The sequence below is a fragment of the Polyergus mexicanus genome, unplaced genomic scaffold (assembly GCF_030449975.1).
Source record: "Polyergus mexicanus isolate NDT 795.1 unplaced genomic scaffold, iyPolMexi1.0 SCAF_21, whole genome shotgun sequence".
In the NCBI taxonomy this organism is placed as follows: domain Eukaryota; kingdom Metazoa; phylum Arthropoda; class Insecta; order Hymenoptera; family Formicidae; genus Polyergus; species Polyergus mexicanus.
In genome coordinates, this window is record NW_027223341.1 from 3,250,189 (window position 1) to 3,273,653 (window position 23,465).

Consider the following 23,465-nt stretch of genomic DNA (forward strand, 5'->3'; position numbering starts at 1 on the left):
AGATGGGTGGAATTTTCAAGAAAAAAATTAATTTTAAATTTAATTAAAGAAGTTAGGTTAATTTATATAAATTATTATAAAATTTTTATATTTATTTTTGGTTTATTTTTATATTTATTTTGGTAGTCATTTGGTCCGTTTTGTAACGTTTTATTATCATGTCCAATACTTTAAAGTGATACATCTCGGAAACTATTGGTCGGAAATTTTTTTTACTATTTTTCCCGTGTTCCTCGTGAAAAATGTCTTCAGATATAATAAAAATAGATATAGTACAATGACAAAAAATATTAAAAAGTACAAAAAAATAGTACATTATTTTCAAGAAATTAATCTTGATGATGTATCGAAGGAATTATAACAGATTTTTCATAATTAGGAAACGATAATTTTAAACATTATGTTTTTACTTTTTCAACTGAGATAGTAATCAGAAATAAAACAATTAATAATTACAACTATATTTAGATGTTTAGAATCACAAGGTTTAAAAAAAAGAGATTGTGTATTAGTAATTTTACTGCCACAAAGATATACGTTTCCATTTTGTAATAATATTTCATTTACCAGAATAATTATGTTACTTGATATTAAGCAGCAATTATTAGGTTTTTACGAAGAAATGATAAATTCTCTATATTCCAAGCGAGATATTTGAAATGAATTATTATAATGTATAATGGGATATGTTTCTTGTAATATTTTTTCTATGCGAAATACATTTTCTTCGTATAATCGATTTACCAGTTGCTGTAAAGGTTTTGGTGAATGCTTAATTTTTTGCCACAAAAAGGTTTTTCCTTGTTTGGCTAATTTTATTTTCAATGCATAAAAATATATTATTGCCATATAAATACAATGAATCATTATATTTATTAATTTTGGACATCTGGTCAAAGAGATTTTTCCTTATACGATTAGTTCTATTTTTAATGCATAAAAACATGTTATTGCCACGTAACTACAATGAATAAATGCATGTATTAACCTTGGTCATCTCGTCAAAGAGATTTTTCCTCATTCGACTAGTTCTATTTTTAATCCATAAAAACATATTATTGCCATAATTACAATAAATAATGATTTGAATATTTCATCAAAGAAATCCTTCCTGTTTGGCCAGTTTTATTTTTAATGCATAAATATCATCGTCATAATCAAAGAGAAATCATAATGACAAATAGTTGTCGGTTTATAAAATTGTTACGATTGCTAGAAAATAATATCAAATAAAAATTGGCACTCTTACTAAGCGTTAACTGTCTATTATTTTATTTATTGATAATACATGAAGTGTCGATACAGAAAAAGCAATAAGTTATAAAGTCTATTAGACATCCGTGTCTTCATACATTTGTTCATTTTGTTAGCCGTTATTCTATTATTATTTCTCATCATACAATATTCACTTCCACATATAATTTTTTACTATAATTTAAATATACTAGAAAACCACAATGCGCGCTTTGCGCGCGCCATTTATTCTTTTTCATTAAACATTTTTAACGATATACACACAAAATAACTGTCAAAATATGCAATGACAGCCGCTCACGAAGTAAGCGCAATGACAGAACCAATCAGCATCGCGGAAAAGAGGCAACAATACACTTCGAGACTTTCGAGTATCGACATAATAAACCTTTTTTAGATAGGGGAAAAACATTTTAGTTCACATGGATAACATTCTTTATTTTATTCATCATACGCTTACACCGGACACACATCCTTCGCTATATCCGACATTACGATCTTTATCAGCGGATTATTTGTAATACAGATATACGGTCATTTTATCCATTGCTTGCGCCTGCCTCCATCATTTCTGGAAGCAAAATTAAGTATCTGTGAGATGAGTCTGACCTATGCGAAAACTTATAGTCATATTATCATCTGCGAACCACTCGATAATATTGTAAGCGTATCGTAACACTATTATAAGTCTATCATCGCGTTCTGTATGTATTACTCCGCCTCACGATCTCTTTATGTGTTAAAATTTTTATTATTTTTATTGATAAGGACCCGAAGTGGGCCGAAACGTTTGATTTGATATAACATTATATTATGTTATATAATATAATATTATAAATATAAATATTATGTGTTGCCAATATAAATATTACTGCATTATTTTTGATTGCATAGTCTTTCACATTAAACACTTTCGCATACATCTACATTTAACATATACAATTATATTATTTATTTATTTATTTATTTATTTATATACATACTTTTCTCTATTCGTCTCTTTTTCTCCCTCTTTCTCCCTTTTCTATTTTCTCTCTCTCTCTCTCTCTCTCTCTCTCTCTTTTTCTTTTTTTTTTTTTTAGAATCGTACACACCAGAGCATTAGACGTATACTGTTTTTGATGTGTGATTGTATATTATTTATTTATATACTCTCTATTTTACTCTTTTCCATCAAATAATTATTTGATTTTATCTTTATATCTAAACAATATGACTGAGCATATACGAGATTAATTGCGAAAAAAATCGATTAGGTATAAAATGAGTATAAAATGTTGCTATATATTATATTATTGGTATATATTACGCATACGTATCCAGCCAGGTGCGCGCGCGCGCACACACACACGCTCACGCACACACACGTATACGTGCCATAAACTCTTATGTAAATGTGTTTATAAAATTCCACGGAAATAATGATATCAAAAAATTGCGCCTATTAAAAATAAAGATTCGTAAAGAAATATCATAAGGCGTAGTAATACATGTGAAAAGCAACAATAAAATTATAATAGTGTTACGATACGCTTACAACATTATACGCGATACGGATAGTCATCGAACCGCTCGATAGACCAGTTCTGTAAGGTTTTTATATAAATGAATTATATGCACGTATCGTATAATAAATACGCAATACGTAATCTCTACAAACTATCAAAATTCACGATCTCCACTATGACAGCTACTCAGTGAAGTAAACACAGCGAGAGGACTAAGCAGCATCGCGGAAAAGAGGCAACAGTGTCAATAACATGCTTTTTTTAGAGAGGGATGTTTAATGCATATATAACCATAAAATTCATAAAAATTGAGCATCTGTTATTCTTGTTGCATTTCTGCTTTCTATCCATAGACGTATAATATATGGTACAGGGTATCTCTGAAGTCTGACCCCACAGACTTAAAATACAGCGCGAAAATTCTTAGAGTTAAAAGTTTTTCTTCAATATTTTATAATTCATTGATATAAAATATTGAAGAAAAACTTTTAATTATAGAAAAGTATTGTCTTATTATTATATTTGGGCATTCTTATATACGGACGCTCCTGAGACAAAGCGTCGCGTTCCTTAGTTACACGTATCTGGCGACTCGCTGCTAACGCACGAGCGATGAGTGGGGGGCAATAGACGTGAGTCACAAAATCGGGCCAAAATGTGCAAGTAAATCCCAGCACTGAAGTACTTAATGAAAAAATACTTTATTATAGTGTTTTGGAGAGCTCTTGAGGTAAGCTATAAGAATATGTAATGAAAAATAGGGGGTTCCATTTAAAAAATTCAAAATTATTTTTATATGACCTTGACGGTGCTATTCAAGGTCATACTAATATTATTATATAATGCGCCACTTAGAGCTCTACAACTTTTGCATGAAACTTTTTTCACGAAAATGCGTTTTTCTTAAAAAAAACTGCTGATACGTGCGTTCCGTTACAACCTGTATCCTAAAAAGTGGGAAGTGTTGCAATTCAGGGATTCAGGACACAAAAATAAGAGAAAAAGTTCATATAAACATATGTCCGACATGACCTTGTTTTCAAATTATAGTTTGTTTTATTTTCCAATAGAGTTAAGATAGCATACTTGGATATCGATGAATAGACCGTGCTGGTCCTATTGCATGGCCAGCTCGCTATCCAGACCTGAATCCACTCGATTATTACTTCTGGGGGCATCTAAAATGCATTGTTTACGAAACACCCATTGACAACATCGAGATACTTCGTCAACGTGTTGAAGATGGTTTCCGGGAAATTCAAGCTATACCCGGAATTTTTGAAAAAGTCAGACAATCTGTGATGAGACGCGTTGAAGCTTGTATTCAAGTTAGAGGTAGTCATTTTGAGCACTTCCTGTAACTGTAATTATCTCAATTAGAAAGAGAAAATAAGAAAATGAAAGAATAGTAGAGCAAATTGCGCATATTTATAAAAAATATATACATATATGCATATATGTGTATATATGCATATATAAAAAATATTCACATATATATATACGCGCGCGCGCGCGCGCGTGTGTGTGTGTGTGTGTGTATAAAATTCATATATTAATTATATTATGAATTCATTTTCAATTATTTATATATTATCATCATCTCATAATTATAATAAATGCTACTTAAGACTCTTGTCTGCTCAGTCGCATATTCTTAAACGATGCGTCAGAAAACATGATGGATTGCTTCACAAAAAATATTCCTCTCTGCGAGATTTATCATTCCTCAGAGTTTGTCGCAGAGTTTCTGAATCATCCTATACAGAGAATTATCACAAATTTGCTATCATCCCGTGCACAGCAAGGTTTGTCCTGTTCTTGCCACAAATTTGCTGTCATGCCCTGCACGGCAAGGTTTGCTCTATTATTTGCGTAAAATGTGCATCACACTATTGCGACGAGCCTTGCCAGCAAAAGCTAAGCTTTATCCGGACACATTTTTATCTGTTCCGGTCTTTGCAGAATAGTTTAAATGGCAAGAATTTCAATTCCGAGGAAGCTGTCGAAAACGACCTTACAAACTTTTTTCAAGAAAAACCAAGTTCTTTCTTCAAAAATGGAATCGACAAACTTATAGATCGTTGGAAAACCATTGTAGAAAAGAATGGAGACTATATATAATTGATTAATAAAAGTGTTATCTCTAAAATATAATCTATTGAAGTTTATATTTAAATTGGGCACGAACTTATGCAATCACCCAATAGAAACGCAAACTAGAAACAGGCGAAAAAAAATAGTAAATCTTCCAAAAACATCAGATATCAAAAAGTTAACTAACTATTTAGAAAAAGAAAGAGTATCTTGCATGCGAGAGATAGAAAATGAATTCACGTTTCGTGCTTGGAAATCACTAGCTGAAGTAATATTGATATTAATTCAAATCTTCAATCGGCGCCGTGCAGGAGAAATAGAGAGAGCTTATATTGCAGATTATAAAAATTTCATGAAAATTACAGAAAAGGATGAATTGTATAAGAGATTACCAGAAAGAGAAAGAAAATCTGCTTTAAACTATATTCGTTTCATCATTCGTGGTAAGCTAAATCGCAATGTTCCAGTCTTTTCGAATGCGAAAATGAAGGAAACTATAGAAGTAATTTTAAAATATCGGGAATTGGCAGGAGTAAGCTCTAAAAACCCATATATATTCGGATTGCCGAGTACAGATAAAAGACGATTTATGTATTTAAGAGCGAGTAAATTTGTTTGATAAAGGACCCGAGAAGTTTCTGGTTTCGGGGGGTGTCGGGCAGAACAGTTAGGATTCACGCACACTCACCCTGGTCTGAGCCGCACCTCACAATTATTTCTCGCGCAAACGTATTTCGATGCTTAGTTTGCCGTTGATAGGTTCCTTGACGTTACAGAGAACCTGGGGAAAACCGGGAGAGTGTTCACTTGATCCGATCGGAGTAGTAAACCGAATTCCGAGAGTTTTAAAGAACTGTTCTAAAGGCGACGTGCGTCACGAAAGACCGGTACTCACAGAATGATCGAGAATCTCCGAAAGGGTCGATATCGACGCAGGAGCGCGGATAAGGTCCTGAGAGCGTGCTTACGATTGGGTGATAGCATGGCGCGATGCTAGTTAGATTGATAGGACAGGCTTCGGGATTGGGTTAAGGCCGCGTACAAGAGTGAAAAGGAAAAGAGAGAGAATACTAAAGAGAAGGACCAGAGTGAGTGAGATGCTGTTGAGGAGATTGCGTAAAAGGCGCGAGATTTTCTGAACAAAATTAATGCGTGAATTTTCTAATATATATGGGGCAGAGAACAAAAGAAGCTTACGAGGAACTATTTTGCGTAAAGATATGGCTACAAAATGTGCACATTTACCAGATACTGAAATTTCTCTTATTGCTGATTTTATGGGTCATCATAAGGATATACATAAAAATATTTATAGACAACCTGTGGCAGAATTAGATATTTTCAATATGGCAAAAATTTTAAAGAAAACTCAAAATATATCTTCACATAACATAACAGATACTACAGACACTACTAATACTACAAACACTACTGATACTACAAGCAATTCAGTAATATCTAACGGTACAATGAATACCAATATTTCAGAAAACAGTATTAACGAAATTCAAAACACAGGTATTTTAATAGTAGTTTTTATATACAGTTTATAGTAGTTTTATAATAATTATGGAATACTTCTTTATTATACTTGGCAATTGTATCAGATTGTACCCATATAATAGACCTGCCGTAAGAGGTAGCGTTGAGACATATAAAAGACAGAAATAGCATTTTGGGTATTTTGGGCAAGGAAGCATTTTCACTCTAAAGGAAAAATGCTATCCTTACCAATCCCTACTACGCGACCAAAAAAACGATAGAAATACTCAGAATGTTGTTTCTGTCCTTCATATGTTTCGATGCTACCTCTTACGGCAAGGGCCGGTCTTTATATATATCTATAATTATATCATATGGAATTGCCGATATTTGATGTTTCATAATCGTTTCTTATTTTCGTTCGGTCTAAAAATCTCAAATTTTTCAAAAATGGAATATACAATTTAGTACTTGATTTAGTATTACGTTGACAAAAAACTATTAATGCTAATAGTGCATATTTTGATTGTACAAAATTTATTTTCTTGAAAATACAGCATTTTTATTTTGACATATAGAAACTGCGAATTTCATATGATACAACCTAAGCTATCATATATCATAAATAAAACTTTCACTATATATTTTTTATATAAAATTCGTTGTTAATGATATAGTTGAAGATGGAACATCAGAAAGTGACACATTGCCACATGTTAAAAATTTAAAGAAGACTTCATTGAAACGAAAGAATATAAATAAACACGCTATAGAAAATGAATATAATTCAGACGAAGAATGTGCTAAAAAAAAGAAACGGTTCAGTAAGTAATTTTTATTGCAGCTACGATAAATAAAATCATTAAAGAAATGTATAATTTTTCTCTTATTATTAAAATTATTACTTATCTTAATTTCTAACAATATGTTTATAGATTTATATATAATAATTTATTTTTAGCCCCTCCTTACGGAAAGACCAGAAGAATACGTTGGACAGAAAAGGAAATAAAAACAGCTTTATTTCTGTTCGAAAAATATTTTAATAATTCTACTTTACCTTCTTTAAAAGAAATATCGTCTAAAACGCGCAATAATATTTTGAAAAATCGTTAGCCAGCAGCAATAAAGTCTTGGCTACACAATCAAATTCGTAATGCAAAACGCAATAAATGCTAAAAAATACAGCGGCATCAAAGTATAGAAACATATTTAGGTACAATATCGGTATAAAAATGATAAAGGATAAAAGAATTATTTTTATTACAGATGTTTATTTTTTGTTCGTTATTAAAGAAAGTTTATTTACTTTATTAATAGATTTTGAAAACAAATTCATAAAAATATTTGTATTTACACTTAAACACATCATGATTTTAGTTTTTATAATCCACATGTGATAATATACTATATTTTAATTAGTTAATTAAATAACAAGATTGAACAATTGAAATGAAAAAGACAAATGCTAAAAAATATATATAACGGTACCAAAGTATAGAAACTTATTTAAGTGCAATATCGGTATAAAAATGATAAAGTGTAAAAGAATTATTTTTATTATAGAAATGTTTATTTTTTGTTCATTATTAAAAAAAGTTTATTTATTTCATTAATGGATTTTAAGAGAAATTTCAAATAAAAATATGTGTTTACGCTTGAACACATCATGATTTAAGTTCTTATAATCTACATGTGATAATATACTATATTTTAATTAGTTAATAAATAACAAAACTGAACAATTGAAATGAAAAAGACGAACTAAAGAAGACTGATACAAATTTAATTATTATTATGTTAGATATATAGAATAATCTATTACATTTTTCTAAAATATAAAAGTTTGAGATTAATACTTATGATCAATATATATTATATATTGATATACTAATATATATTATTAGAAAAAAGATATATTTATGATAGTTACAACACTATGTATTTTGCATGTATTATTATAGTAATAACACCAAATAAATTTAAAACAAGTATATTACATAGTTAATTATAAATTTATTTATTTCTTACTTGTCATTAAATTTTACATTAACAAAATATTACGTTTATATAACAAAGATATTGTATGTATTTTTTACATGGTACTACAATATAAATTAGAATAAGAATAAAAAAGGAACATTATTTTTTTGAAATTTATTTATATTTATTGTATTTAATATTATTTTTAACAGAAACTTATGATAATAATTATCAGTAAAACAATACAAGCTTGATATGTATAATTTATATAATATTATAACTATTAATATTATAACATATATTTATATGATATTATATAATATTATAACATTTTATTGTACTACCAGAATAACATTTTTAATAAATTATTTTTTGTAAAAAGAATTACTTCAATTATATAATATTTAATTCAATAAAACTCAAACAGATTTTTTAAGAAATATAATGTCTATAAAATAAATATAATGTCTACAAATAATCAATACAGAACAAGGAAAAAGCAAATACAGTCTGTAAAAAATAGTATATATTCTAAAGAAAGTTTAATTAATAAAAACTAAATGTAATAAATAAATCGTCAAATACGTATAAAAATTAACCATATTAATTGTTTCCAAACAACTATAATAAAAAATAAAGTAAGATTTGTTAAAGAAAATAAAGTTTCAATAAATATTAAAATATTTTCTATGTTTATCCAACATATTTCGAGTAAAAATATGATAATTAAATCATTCTATAAAGAAAGAAATCTATATCCTATTAAAAAAAAACTATAAATTAACATGACTATAAATAGTTCGTAATTGGAATCAATTTCATTAAGCCAATAATTTCATTAACTGCATTTTAAGACAATTGATACTCATAAAATACTTTTGATTGTTAGCGTACAATTTAACAATTAGAATTTGTTAAACAATTGAAAAATTATTTCTAAAAGCAGTTTTTAATACAATTAAATATAATAAAAATATATTAAATAGCTATGAAATATATTATTTTTTTTATATCAATCACTTGACTGCTTTAAAAACCGATCAGTGCATGTGCTGAAAAAGTATTGCAATATGCTTTATTAATATCTTAAAAACAGCGATTTTAATATTAATATAAAATAAAATATAAATTAAGATTATACGTACAGACTAACAATTGTTTAAAGCCAATAGCCGAGACAATAAATAAATACAAAAGAAAAAATTGTACATTAGAAGAAATAACTTAATTTTCGCTTCAATCTATTTAAGCAGACTTATTAATTAATAAGCAGAATTATATTAATTAATAAGCTTTAGTGTTTAAATAATAAAAATATTAAATTTTGTTGAGAATAAAAGATAATCGCGTTTGGTACGAACTGGGGTTGTAGGTGATTCTGTAACGTGGCCTTAACGATTATAATCGATGCAAAATTCGTTACAGATGCATCGAAATAATTCGATAGATGTGCAACGTTGTCAGATTTTAAGCAGTTAAAATCTAGTCACTTTTGAAGGAATTTATGAACGTCTTAGCATTGTGGTAACTCTGGGTTGAGTTATCATTGGTGGGAAGCGAGAGAGAATAGTCGCTATCGAGTGTCTCTCGCGGAGAAGAATAAAATTCTCGCTGTCGAGCAAGACTGTTGTAAATAAATATAATGTATATAGTGTATATAGTGGTTGTATTATATGTTTATAATAAGTCCATCATCCTTACATCTTTCCAGAAAATATCGAACGATTTTTCTTTCGGAAAGAATATTTAGCTTTGCTTTCTCATTTAATCTCTTACAGATTAGTTTGTGATTTTTAATTTTAACAAAGTGCAAACACAACAACTTCATCAATTGGAAAATGTCACATATCTATAAGTATGTATTTTGATAAATATAAAATATATACAATATACAAATTACATATGATAAAAGAACCCCGCACTAATTATATGGAAAATCTGTCCCGGTCAAATCAATTGGTTTTTACATATGTTGTAGCTTATGACTTACTGAACAAAAGATGTAATGGGCACAAAGCTCAATAATGGACAGTTATCGAGTTATAACCAGTCAAACATGAAAAATTCGGGCTGCCGAATAATCAAATCTCGGAAGAGATTTGATTTTTTTGAAAAATGTTTGAAACAAATATAGTAGGGTTTTACAAAATCTGTTAGTTGGTGACATTATTTGTGAATTTTGAATGATCTTGAAAAGCTCCGTGAACAAAAATCTTTATGTGTCACAGCAGAGATAAGGACCCCACGGTTCGTCACTCCCGTAGTATTTTTTGATTCCAAACCCTCTCTGCTGTGTGTGTATGTGTGTGTGTGTGTATGTGTGGGGTAATAAAATAAATGATCTTATTGTATATTACTCATTATTTGGATCCTGCTGTGGTGGTCTCTGAGCGGCATCTAATATTGTGTTCAATAATGATGAAGAGGGATAACGAACATTGGGCTGGTGTCGTGCATATCCTAAATACCACAATACGCTGGTTACATGTGCACATGTACCCACAGTCCGTGCGCCTGACTTACAGGTGCAGTAATAACCAAAAATCGCCTCCCTCTCATCATCTATATTATCTGCATCTCTTATGTTGTAAGCTATAAATATTTGATGTTTTGTAACATTACGGAATCGTGAATCGAGCGCTCTACACATAACTCTACGCTCATAACCAGAGATGGTAAATCGTGTATATTAGTTCTCAAGAAGTTTTAGTAGAAAAAAGGTTCATCAAAAATATTTTGAAAACGTCTCGAATTTAGCTACACGAATATGATAAAAAATAGGCATTTTTGTGGAAGATTTTTGTTCACGGAGCTTTTCAAGGTCATTCAAAATTCACAAATAATGTCACCAACTAATAGATTTTGTAAAACCCTACTATGTTTGTTCCAAACATTTTTCAAAAAAATCAATACTTTCCGAGATTTGACTATTCGGCAGTCCGAATTTTTCATGTTTGACTGGTTATAACTCGATAACTGTCCATTATTGAGCTTTGTGCCCATTACATCTTTTGTTCAGTAGGTCATAAGCTACAACATATGTAAAAATCAATTGATTTGACCGGGACAGATTTTCTATATGATAAGTGCGGAGTTCTTTAATGAGAGACTTTTATTTCACAGCAAAAAAACAAAAACTGCAAGGGCATCAAATTTACAGTTAACAAAAATGATAGATTATTTTTATTTAAACAAGGGTCTTGCGGAAGGAAAATTTAATGCTCTACATGGAAGAGAAGAAGCTCAGAAAAAGTGGACAGAATTAGTAAATGAATTGAATTCCTTTCGGAGCGACAAAAACGGTTGAACAGTGGCAAGTGGTATGAATATATGCATGCACATATATTTATATATGTTCTAAAATATATCTAATAGTATAATTCCTATAATATATTTAATAATATAAAATATTTATATAACGTCTAATAATATAAAATATTTCTATAACATACCTAATAATATATATATATATAACATTATATTATGTAACATTTACTGGGAATATTTCTAATTCTTATTCTAATTAATATTAGTGCTTATGCACAAAATCTTCTGTATAACATGTGGGTTTATTTATATGTTTAAGGTTTGGAGGGACTTTAAAAGTCGCACTTCAATAAAAGCAAAAGATTTGCGGAAGGCAAAGGGATTAACGGGCAATAAAGCTATCATGCAACCTGAACTGACTGAACTTGAGCTACGTGTGATTGGAATAATAGGAGCCGAGTATGTCGAAGGAAGTAAATATTGCGCAGAAACTATCCCTGATGAGGAGGTAATATTTATAAACTTTTAAAGTCACGATATTTGTCGCAACATATTCTTTCGATGGAAGCAGTATTTTTACAAATGTACTTATTATCCGTGTATATAGAATTTGCTGGAAGAACTTGAACAAGGAAATACTTCAGTTTTGTCAGAGACTCCACAAATACAATAATAAGTGTTTGCACAGATACCCCAAACGAAATTTCTCAAGATTCGCAGTATTTAAATGGTAAGAAATAATAATAATAATAAGTAAATTCCAGATAAATTAAATTATAAATAGATTCTATAAATTGATAAGTTGTAATACATATTCTTATGCATATATAATGCATAATATACATACTCTTTTGTTTGCAGCTAATTCCGAAGATAACAATGACAATGATTTAATTTTCTATGAGAATTCTTCACTAGAACCTAATGAAAATATAAATAAAAATAGAGATTCTGATGCTACACAGATTCTCGCTAATTGCGAATCGAGAAAGGCTCCAAAGACTGCTATTCCATCTTTTAGGACAAGAAAAACCCCGTACCCATTTCCAACATCAAAGTCTGCAGAAGAATCAAGTAGTTCTTCATAAAACATTAATGCGCCCACTTCATCGAGAAAATGTAAAGCTAAAATCTTACTCTAGATTATAATTTTTAAACTTGTTTTTCAAAATTTTTTATATATTTAAATTTATGTTTATGTTTTTGTTTGTTTTTTTATATTTATATTTTTGATTTCTCAATTATTTGTAGTTAATCGAGTTACACCGTCCGAAAAATTATATTTCTCAAGGGAGAACTTCTAGTCCATTGCTCAGAAGCAGGCCGATGCTGCGTTTGTAAGTAACTCTTCAATTGGCGTAAAATATATGATTTTTTAAAAACAAATTATGTAGATAATTCATAAAATATATTCGAATGTTTGCAGACACATGCTGAATCTGCCAAAGTTCAAGCAGAGGCATCTAGAATGCATGCGCTTGCAATGACTGAAATTGCACATGCCATACAAAAGTTGGCAGATACTGCTGCTGTACAAGCTGTTAATGATAGTGAACGGATAAGAGTTTTTGAGAAACTTACAATAATGATGAAAAACCTATTGCCTACTTATCTCAACGAATAATCTCTGTGATGTCATAGTTCCTAGAGAATTCGATGAAGTACTGCGAGTACTTCTTTGCCAAATGTGATCCGCCCTATATTTTTATAATAATGATAAATTAATATATAGTATCTATAATAATGATCTTTATTTAATAATTATAATTATAATTTTGTTTTATTTTTAGTTTCATTTTATAATTTTGTGTTGTACTATTTGGATCAAATACAATATTAAGTTAATATTAAGTTACGCGCAAGAAGAATATGTTAAATATTACCAAAGATGTTCAAGACTGTGAAGTATTACCAAATAAATGTATGCTAATTCTAAATATACTTTTAAACTGAGTGAAATTGTTTGGCAATTATTTGTTAATTTTGGGGATCAAGTGATTTTTAAAATATTTTTTTTATATTGCAACTATATATGGTGTAACGCTATTCAACACAATTTGTGTGTCAATCTTATTACATATGATTAACTGAATCAGGAGTACAAAATATAAAAACTTTTAGCACTTTGTGTGTCTCGCTTGTTTATTCAATCTTTACAAAAAATACTGTGTATATATTTATACCTAAATATATCTGTATATTTACACCTATAATATATACAAGAAAAGAATATTGAATATATTTAGACAATACATTTTTTAAATAAATATAGAAGTTAAGAAAACGAAAACAAATTGCTTTTTATCACAATAAAATAGATTGAAAATGATCTGATGTATAAGATAATTAATTTTAAATTTACATTTATACATTGTACAATTTCATCTACCAAATCTTTCTGCTATTAAACGATCTTGGATGCGATGTGCGATAGCAAGAGATCTACGATCATTATTATCCGGATTATTAATATCATAAGCCTCACTACAATTTTCGTACATATGTGCATCATCAAATTCATCGAACAGATCATCATCAAGTATGCCGTGAGCAATCCGCATATTATGGAGGACTGCGCAAGCATTGACAATTCTTCCAGCAAAGCCAGGCTCATATTGCAAGACCCTATGTCGAGAAAGACATCTCCAGACTTCATTACACCAAAAAGACGTTCGACACAATTTCTTGCGCTACATAACACTTCGTTATGCGAAACGTGGAGTTCCTTGCGGCTCTCGGGGCAAAGGAGTTAATAGCCATGGCTCCAAAGGATAATCTGAATCACCTATATAAACAAAATATTTAAAGCTCTTTAATACATTTTAAATTCAATACAAGGAATTTAAGAATTCATGTACTGAAACGAACAATGTGTAAAATACATGATGTATTATGTGCCATAAATCGACAATAAAGGCTTTCTACAGTAATTTCTAACATAAAAAATTAAGATAATAATTACCAATGAGATATGTTCGCCGTTCACCACGATTGTATGCGCATTCCATAACTCGTCGTGCAGCAGAAGCACTCCATATATTGTATATGCATCGTGCCGTGCTCCGGGATATCTTGCATTAACATTTAGTACTTTTAAATTCGGGTCACATATCTAAGGGATCAAACATTGTAATTAGTTATTAATACATAAAACACGCTGTACCAATCAATGATTTAAATATTTACCATTTGCACATTTAATGAATGATATCCATGATGATTAACGTAGGCTTCTTCATGCTCTTTGGGAGCAAGAATCGCTACGTGAGTGCAGTCAATTGCTCCTATACCTCCTTCAAATGGCTGACATGCATTTTGAAATTGCATTCTCGCTAGCTATCTAGCTCCTAGAGTCATAGGAAATTGTACCCACTGTCTAAATATTAAATCATTGATCGCATCTGTCACTTTGTGTATACATCTGCTGATAGATGTCTGGCTCATGCAAATGCCCCATTGCTCACCCACAGGACGTTGAAAGCAGCCAGTTGCATAAAATCTCACTGCCGATAATACCTATAATATATGAAATTTATATGAATACCATCAACAAACTCAAATTAAAATTAAAAAAAATAAAAATAAAAACTCCTAAGAAAACAAAAATATATAATACATTGTATTGTAAAATATATGGTGTTATAATTTGTATTACTTTCTTTTCTGTAGACAGTCCAGTGATCCTTGTTCGCTGCAATCGAGGTTCTAATGCATTGATGAGATCGAAAATTAAGTCCGGTATTAGGCGGTACAGCTCCCTAAATTCGTTGTTCGTCAAATCAAATGGATTTTCTGTTGCTCGCAACAATTGTCGTTGTGTCCTTCGTTTAAGGCGTTAAACACGATCTTCCATTCTCATTAAATCTAAGGCAAGATAGCTTTTCGTTTTAAGATAGCCAAGAGCCATCTTAAAACGAAAAGTTAAGAAATTATTTTATGGGAAACTATTAGACAAAAGTTAAAGATTCAAGGAACAGAAAAACTTGTACTTACTTTCAATCCGTATTATTAGCTATATTTTATCCAGCAACTTTTCTAATTCACTATGTCACATGTCACATATATTACACATACATGCATACATTACATACATCAACGCATTACCGATTACATAGATTATCGTTAACGGCTTAGCGAGACCTCCGGTATCGATCGCAACCGCATTGACAATTTTCGGAATTCAACGATTCAAGTTATCGAGAGTTGTCGATAACTGCTAGTTACAGAATAAGCTTTTGCGATAATCATCGATATCGATAGTTAACGATAGCGATTTTCGTCGTTAAGGAGTTACAGAATCCCGCTACAGTTCTCTTATATCTGAAATAGGCGTTAAAAAATGTTAATAAATAGCATAATATATTAGAATTTCATACACAGAATTCTTTCATGGAACTGATGGAGATATTGCACAAAATACCATGATATGCTATCTATAACAAAGATATGATTCATCACTGAAAATAAGAAAGATCTATTACTTCTTAGACTATTGCTAGGAATATTATTAAACTGCATTCTTGTCTTATTTCGAAGTATTTGAATACACAATACTTACTGAAATTGTGATGTATCTAATTGAAGCTCAAAGAAGAATTTATCTCAGATGAAAATTACAATTAATTTAACTTTATATTTAACTGATATATTTTCTTACTTCCTGATTACATTACGTTGTGTCTGTTACGTGTGCAATGACACCGACCGGTAAAAAAGATTTGGAGAATTTACAGTCAAGTTTGACTCTTTAAAAATAAAAAATTAATTATTACGCTGTGTCATTACGAGTGGTTAGGAAATCTGTCATAATAATTATGTCCAAGGCAAAGATACAAAATGATATAATAAAATTATTAATTATTATTTATGGACAGCACGTACCATATAAAAAGTAGAAATATGTTTATAATTATAAGCTTTTTCATCTTCTTTTTCTAATTATTAGCGATTACAGCAAATCTGACAGCAAGAAATCACAGTTATAACAGCCTTTTCTTAAATATATCAACAGTCAGAATGTATGAATATTCAGATGCGATACGCTTGATCGAAATGTGCGCAAAAGAAATGTGCGTAAAAGAAATGTGCGCAAAAGAAATGTGCGCGAAAGAACTGTGCGCGAAAGAAACGTGCGCGAAAGAAATGTGCGCAAAAGGAATGTGCGCGAAAGAACTGTGCGTAAAAGAACTGTGCGCAAAAGAAATGTGCGCAAAAGAACTGTGCGCGAAAGAAATGTGCGCAAAAGAAATGTGTGCAAAAGAACTGTGCGCAAAAGAACTGTGTGCAAACGAACTGTGTGTAAACGAACAGTAATAAACATTTATTTACCAAATAAAATTAATAATAAATGTCAAAATATTTCAAAATTATACATGCATACATGCGTGTGTATGCATTTTAAATTATACAAAAATATGTGTTGTGTCCAAAAGCAACGTGTCCAATTGAACGGTGCGCAAATAACACGTGTCTAAACGAACCGTGCGCAATTGAAATGTGTCCAATCGAACGGCGCGCAACTTTATGTGTCTAATATCACAGTGTGCGATTGCAACGTGTCTAATTGTATTGTGCGCAAGTGAGCCTCTCCCGATCAGAATCACGCTTCCATATAAAGCCCATAACATACATTAAAAAATTCTATATTCATATATACTATATTAGATTGCCTTTTATGTTGCAATATTATTTTATTTTATAGATCATATACGACAGCAGCAACAAATAGTGCAGTAATTATTTGGAATTTAAATAAACAATCTTGATCAAAACAGGAGCATGTATTTATAGATTATAAAAGAACTGTGAATAAAGTGAGCTTTCATATGACAGAACCTATGTGGTTGATATCTGGTTCATAAGATGGTACTATGAAATGTTTTGATTTACGAATAAAAGAAGCCATTAAAACCTTTTATAGATAAATTATGTTATAATATATATAGATAAAGCTCTCTTGTAATTGTTAAAGATAATGGCAAAACAATTTTTCTAGTATTTTAAAATTTTGTATATTTAATATATTTAGTAATACAGAATCGATAAGAGATGTTCAATTTTGTCCACAACAACCGCATACTTTTGCTGCTGTATTCGAAAATGAACATATACAGCAATGGGATATGAGAAAGCCGTTATTTTCAACATTTTACCGCACATAGTGGTTTGATATTTGCTTGTGATTGGCACCCTGAAGCCACTTGGCTCGCTACTGCATCTGGAGATAAAAATATTAAGATATATACATTATTTTATATATAGATTTTTATGAAACATTGATCGTATATTTATATTCTTTATATGAACTCTTTAGGTTTGAGATCTGTCAGGTAAACCAAGTTACGATTATGCCATACATACTATTGCATTAGTGGGACGCATTAAATGGAGACCACAGAAAAAAATATCACATAGCAAGTTGTGCTCTAGTGGTTGATTGTAATATAAATGTATGGGATATTGGCAGACCATATATCCCATTTACAAGTTTCAATGAACATAAAGATGTTCCCACAAATGTTGCATGGAGAGGCAATCCACAATCATTTCTATCGACAGATTACAGAGTAATGTTATTAATTATTTTTTTATAACAATTATTTGTTACTATCATTTTTTTATTACAATTTATTTTATTATTAATCATTTTTTGATCGCAACTACAATGCACAATGCAGTTATTATTTCTATTTTCATTATTTTAGGATTGCACTTTGTATCATCATATTTTTGACGATGCGGTAAGACCAGCCCGCAAAGCAAGTCCGTAATGTTGCGTTAGGTTTAAAGAGTGAAGTCACATATGCTTGTAAAGTAAAATATGAATCGGCGGCTATCGCAAGACAACTGACTAGTATAATGAGGTCAGTTATTATGATGCAAAATATATTATCACAATCATAAGATAAATTCTTGTCAGAATAATGAATAAAATTGTTATTTCTTTATAGGAAAACACTTGTGACAAATGATGATACTTTTTGTGTGGTTTCAAGTGTAACGCATAGATTCACTTTGAAACAGAATTCCGCTATTGGGACATTACTTTGTTCAACTTGACAATGAAATAAAGTAAGTTTTTTAGCATTATAAAAAATTTATCATTTCGGCACGGTTGACGATTCAAATTAAATTGATAAATCAATAATGTAGATTATTCTGACAATTAAGTCATGTGTTTTCATTTTGCTTCTACCAGCGATATCTTAAAATTATAGTAAAAAAGTAACGATAGGATGATCACTGCAAATTTCATATCACATTGCAAGACGTTTCTTATAATTTTCTTTATAATAATGAGTCCTCGTGCTGCAATATCTAATTTTGAAATTATAAAAACTTTAAAATATTTTGAAATTTGTGACGATCAAACCGGCAAATTGAAATCTAAATTTAATTCAGTGTGGAAAGATATGTGCAACATGGGACAATCAAATGAAACCTTTTAATTTATACTTTTATGTCCATCAAAATTGGCATAACGTTTTCGAAACATATAAAAAGATGAAGAATGTGATTAATTTCAATAACTTTACTGAAGAAAGTATAATTCTGAGTGAAACTGATGACATTGATATTTCTGACTTCTGTAATGATAGTAATAGTAGTAGCTTCGATAGTTTTGAATAGACGCAACATCCATGTAATGATAGAAAAATTCAATTCAAAATTGTTTTATCAAAAGGACAATGGTTAAATATCAAACCAGAAGAAAAAGTCAATAATAGGCGAGAAATTTATTATTCTTTGAAGAATGGTTGGACACATATTTTGTCTGAATTAATTTTTCTACAATAAAAATTACCATATGCGTATTCTTTCAAGAACCAGAAAGTAATACACGCGAACTGTTATGCTACAGATTATATTGTAAAAATAAATGGATTTTGCAGTGATCACAATTGTAAAGCTCAAATTTATGAGCAAGGATTTTTTCAGTTTACTAATGATGATGATGTATCGCTCGAATTCGTTACCTTAAATACTGAAGATTTATTAAACTCCAAAAAAAGATATGTCCGGAATTCGAAAAACGTCGTTTAAAAAGCATATGAAACATAAAAAAGCCAATGTATTTAGAAGTGAATTAATTAGAAAATATCATAAATATGCCGATCAAATTGGTCCTTTGGTATCAAATAACAATGTTATTAATGGAGTGCGTTTCGAGGCTAAAAATGAAGAATTCGGTGTTAAAGGTACTGTATGGTAATCGCTTGAACATTTAAAAAGTGACGTTGAATTTAGTCGTGCTATTAAACAAACAGGCTTTGATAAATTTTTTTTATGTATTGGACACCGGAACAAATTGACGTTTATAATGATGTAATAAAACTTGGTTCAACTGTTTCTATTGATGCGACAGGGAGTGTTGTCCATAAAATAACACGTTCGGAAAATAATTCTAGTAATCAAATTTTTTTATATCAAATAATTACTCATGTTCAAAACATTATAATACCATCTGGTCAACTTCTCTCGGAACGACAAGATACTCGAATCGTTGAATTCTGGTTACGAGAATGGATTTCATCTGGCGCACATGTTCCTTTAGAAGTAGTCACTGATATGTCAATTACACTTCAAAATACGATTACTTTAGCAACTAATGGAATATTTTATAAAAAGTATTTGTCAATTTGTTATGATTTTTTAATTGGAAAAACTCAATTTGTACCACGGCCATTCGTTCGAATTGATATTGCACATTTGATACATTGTGTTGCTAGACTGAAATGTTTATCTCGTGAAAAACCAGCAATAAAAGATTTTTATTTACGATGTATAGGATTTATGACTACAATTGAAAAGTTTCAAGATTTAGAAAAATCTATGAAATCAGTTTTGATCGTCAGTCAAAACGAGAGTCAATGTTTTGCAGAAATTCAGTAGATTTTGAAAAGGATTGAAACTTTCAAATTTGATGATTCCGTTGATTATAAACAGATAAGACAGTCTAATGTTTGTGAAAATGGCAATAATTGTACAAAACACATTTCTTGTAATGATAGAATTGATGTATTTTCCGCTGTGACAGTAGATCATAATTATAACTACAACGCTGATAATCTTTCGCTTTATATTGATCAAATAGTAGAGCAAACATATTCAGAGCAAAATTCAAATATGTCAATTAATTTGAATGATATGAACATGTATTATTTTCCGGAAATTATCAATGATTTGAAACGTTTATTTAAACAATTTCCATTGTGGACTAATGTTATGTTAAACTATTTTAATTCAAAAAATACTGTCGCAACATCTGCTCGATCCGAAAATTATTTTTGTTTTCTTAAGGAAAATCTCTTAGAAGAATGTCAACTGTGTCGATTTGATAAATTTTTTATAAAACACGTATGAACAATTAATACCAAAGTTATCGAAGGAAGAGCAGCTTATGATGCATTAAAGAAAAACAAAGTTATTATTAAACAAAATCGTGAGGAAAAGCTACGGAAGGAGAAACAATTAATTTTACAAACGAAAGAAAATTGGAAAAATAAAGTAGTGAATGATACATGTGATTTTTCTAATGAAAATGAAAAAGATAATTTTTCTATTCTTAGTTTTAATACTGATGAGTATAATCAATTAGAAGCTGTTAATTCAAAAGATATTGTTCATTCTACTCCGAAAGGTATGGTGGATTATCCAATTAAAAAAATTCAGAAAACGATTTTTCCATTGTGTTGGACGTTGAAAAAAAAGTATTTGAACCGATAATTAAAGTAAATCAAAATTCTGAAAATGACAAGAATTTATTGAACAAACGCGGAATGTATGTTACTCCATGTCCTAATATAAAGGTAATCCACCAAAAACCTGCTCAAAAAAAGTTTAAAAGAGATTTTATTAAAAATGGTAATAGGTTACCTCCACGTATGATTAATAATAAAATTTATCTTTTTAACACTTGTCCGTTCGATTCAATCACTGAAATTGTATCTGCTGCTTGTTGCAACTCCAGGAACTTTGAGACTTTTGTCACTTCATAAATAAGAAAAGAAACTATTTGTTTTTTTACATGTGTACGTAATTATATTGAACACGGAGCTACAGCATCGTTTTACAGATTAAGAGCAACATTGTTATATTCATTATATCCGTCTGTTAGTAACAATATAACTTGTGAATACAATGTTTGCGATTTATTTAGTAAACTAATGAGTACATACGATATAAATATTGAAACAATAAGGTGTCAAAATTCTCAATGTTGTGCAGTTGATTCACAGAAAATACCAGTTTTAAATTTAAGCGCGAAAATAATATGGGAAAAAGATATACGACATTTGAATGAGAGTGTAGATGAGTTAATACGCGCAAAAATTAGCTACTGTCAAAGCTGTCAGAAAAACTCCGCCAGTAAAATTATCCAAATTCGTGATTATTTATGTTTAAATATTGAACATTTTTACGAACCATCGATTCATTTTCCTGATAAGACTTTTCCGAACACTAATTTAAATGATATTCCAACTATAATAAGAGTACAAGACAAATCTTATGTTTTGTGTGGCGTAATTCAATTTATAGCTTCTACTATTATTAATGGTATTGGACATTATGTTGCGTACGTTAGGTCACTCACCAACAAATGGACAGAAATTAATAATCTCTTTAAAGAACCAACAAATATTTTTAATTTACTGGCGATTATAGAATATCGTTATTATTTTATGTATTAGTTTAATTAATTTTAATAATTTTGCTCACTATGTTGGCCAAAGATAACATTAAACATCTACCAGCAATAGTTGCATCATACATAAACAATATAGCTATATCTGTAAGCTGTTGAGACTCGTCTACAAAAATATCTTTATAGATATTTATCTTTTATAGTTACATTTAAAAATATATATTTTGTTCAAAATAGAATATATGCATATATACATATATCTAAATATTTTTGTTCAGAACATTAATTTTTGCCTATTGATGATTTTCCTCAATATTGTTACATGTGTGTATAGATGTATTGTTTCTAATTGCGAAGCCTTTTTCTTTTTATTGATAGCATAAAATGTTTTATATGTCACATGTAGCATGGGATGCAGAAAAATTTGATAATTTTGTTTTTTTTATTATTTCCCTTTGTAATACACACGTTTTCCAAACTATAAAGATATTTATAAATGAAATTTGTGTCACAATTTTTTTCAGAATTAATATGTACCTGCTATTAGCAGTATTTGAATATTCTAATATTGTTAATATGTTAATTCCAATATAAGCAAGCATGTGTGTGTGTGTGTGTGTGTGTGTGTGTGTGTGTGTGTGTGTGTGTATGCGTCTTTATAATAATAAAAATAAAATGTAAAAACTAGAAAAACGGCGCTATTGTGTATATATATTATTTATAATGTTACAATATTTATAATGACGATATATCTACTACTATTAATAAATAAAACAACACAGATAAGGTGGTTTTAAATAATTTATCCTTTCATATTATAATTATGTTAAAATAGTCCATTCATCATCCTCCATACGCATAATGTCTACTTACATTAGAATGTTTGTATGTCTATTTTCACTAGGATGTTCTAATGACACAGGAAATTAAAATAAATTTAAGGCTCCTGAGTAGTCGCCGCGGCCATATTGGAATGATGACGTCAGAAGCGAGAAATATGACACGCTGAGAATTCTTGCGTGCCATTTTTAAATAAAAAGATATTTTAAAGAAACAAGACTACAGATCGCTTTAGTATATTCGTAAAATTGTCCGGAAACTAAGCTTTTTCTTTGACAATTAATAAATAACTGTAAAATGAATGTCAAAGTAAGCCTAGTCATACGGGAAAACATGTAGTTTGACAGCTGTCGAAAGAAGTGGAAAATGTTCTTTTTACATAATACTTAACT

The 23,465-nt window shown here is 29.7% G+C and overlaps 3 pseudogenes; 2 read left to right on the forward strand and 1 right to left on the reverse strand.

Annotated features, from left to right (window-relative positions):
* Positions 1 to 10,086: 10,086 nt before the first annotated feature.
* Positions 10,087 to 13,216, forward strand: LOC138942107 (uncharacterized; annotated as a pseudogene).
* Positions 13,217 to 13,892: 676 nt separating this feature from the next.
* LOC138942042 (putative nuclease HARBI1) lies at positions 13,893 to 16,051 on the reverse strand (annotated as a pseudogene).
* Positions 16,052 to 16,604: 553 nt separating this feature from the next.
* On the forward strand, positions 16,605 to 19,569 carry LOC138942188 (GATOR2 complex protein WDR24-like; annotated as a pseudogene).
* Positions 19,570 to 23,465: the final 3,896 nt, after the last annotated feature.